This window comes from Dipodomys ordii, unplaced genomic scaffold, assembly GCF_000151885.1.
Source record: "Dipodomys ordii isolate 6190 unplaced genomic scaffold, Dord_2.0 Scaffold71, whole genome shotgun sequence".
In the NCBI taxonomy this organism is placed as follows: Eukaryota; Metazoa; Chordata; class Mammalia; order Rodentia; family Heteromyidae; genus Dipodomys; species Dipodomys ordii.
The window spans coordinates 4681460-4682990 of NW_012267287.1; the positions used below are offsets into that span (position 1 = coordinate 4681460).

At 49.8% G+C, this 1531-nt stretch overlaps 2 pseudogenes across 1 annotated transcript; both read right to left on the reverse strand.

Annotated features, from left to right (window-relative positions):
- The window catches only part of LOC105991296, a 2646-nt pseudogene extending 1969 nt beyond the window's left edge, over positions 1 to 677 (reverse strand).
- Positions 678 to 711: 34 nt separating this feature from the next.
- On the reverse strand, positions 712 to 1326 carry LOC105991297 (annotated as a pseudogene). The gene has a single exon (XR_001175353.1). The product of XR_001175353.1 is annotated as a transcription initiation factor TFIID subunit 11 pseudogene (transcript).
- Positions 1327 to 1531: the final 205 nt, after the last annotated feature.

Sequence of the window (1531 nt, forward strand, 5' to 3'; positions counted from 1 at the left end):
GACGCGGACTTGTCTCTCTCCGGGGCCCCGGGCTGCTTGTCGCGGAGCCCTGGGTCTTCCTTGGGGCTGCGCGCGGGCCGGAAGTGAGGCCAGGCCGCGGCTGAGGGCCTGAGGCGCTCCTGCTTCACCACCACACTCTTTTTATTTAAAAGCTAAGAGCAATTTTTATTTGGACACCATTTTAAAAAACAACTTCTCCCCATTCCAACGAGCTAGACACACAATGAATAGCATATCAAGTTGGAAAAGTTTAATGATCATCAAAAGCCACAGGAAATTCTTTAGTGTTAACAAGCACAAATTACTTCACTAATCATATCTTTCATGGTAAATATCAAAAGTGAGAGTTTCTGGCTGTTTCATCTACTGAAAACCAGAGGTAATAACTTCTTTTTGTTAACAGCAAGTTTAGGCTTCAATGTGAAACCACCCTCAGAATTCTCAGGGTTTTGTCTGAAAGCAGCACGTCTGTTTAAAAGACGCTGAAGATCCATGAATCTTCTTCCAATGAGCTGAGATTGAAATACCTCAAATGTCAGGAGAGGCCGAAATTAATTACAAATCTGAAATAGGCTGTATACCTTTTAGGTGCAATGAATACTTGTTTGGATAAAGACATTAAAATTGTCACCATAGGAATATTCAGAAGACAGCTACTGACTGAAGCACCAGGACATCCCCTGTCAGCAATGGGCCTTTCCAGCATTGGTTCTAGAAGATTTTTTTGTGCTTTGAGTTAGGGATCTGCCCCTTCGACTTCAGCCTTCGAACAGCCTCCCTCATGTGTTTGGGCTGTAGTGGTGGCATTTCCCCCCACTTCTCACATACATCCAGGGCTTCTTCCACCACCTCCCCGACAAAAACCTTGGCAATCCCAGACATAGCAATAACAACATTCTGGGATACAGATGTGCCAGTGACGGACTGGATTAGCCTTCTAATGGCTGCGTTAGGAAACGCTGACCGGCGATACATTTCATAGCGGCTCAGCTGCTCCTCAGAAAACGAAGAAACTAGGATTTGCATCTTTTGAATCTCCTCTTGATCCACTTTTTGCTTCCTCTTTTCTCTGGTATCTACCTTCAGCTTTTTGGCAGCAGGAGTAGGTAGTGATGTGTCTTCCCTTTCAGTTGCTGTCCAATCTGAGGCATCCCGACTCTTGCCTTCCTCCGCTGCGGCCTCTTTCGGGCCCGCGTCTCCGTCGCCCTCCGTTTCTTCGGGTGCTCCTTCGGTGTCCGCAGCCCCTGGGTCTCTGGGAGCAGCGATCGTCTCCTCTGACTCGCCAGTCTCCCCACATTTGTCTGCGGGCGACTCCCCGCCATCCATCTCCGGAAGGAGCTGAGAAATCGCGGCTAGGTCGGGACTGGAGATGAGGGTACCACCACCGCCGCACTCTTAATCACGGTCGCCATAGGAGTCGTGGTCCTGGCGTCCTTCCCTTCAGCAGCCTGGACCAGGGAATGAAGCCTGGGCTGTGCAGCTCTCCTTTATAGGCAGGACGGGAAGAGCCCGCCCCCCGACTTCCGCTTCC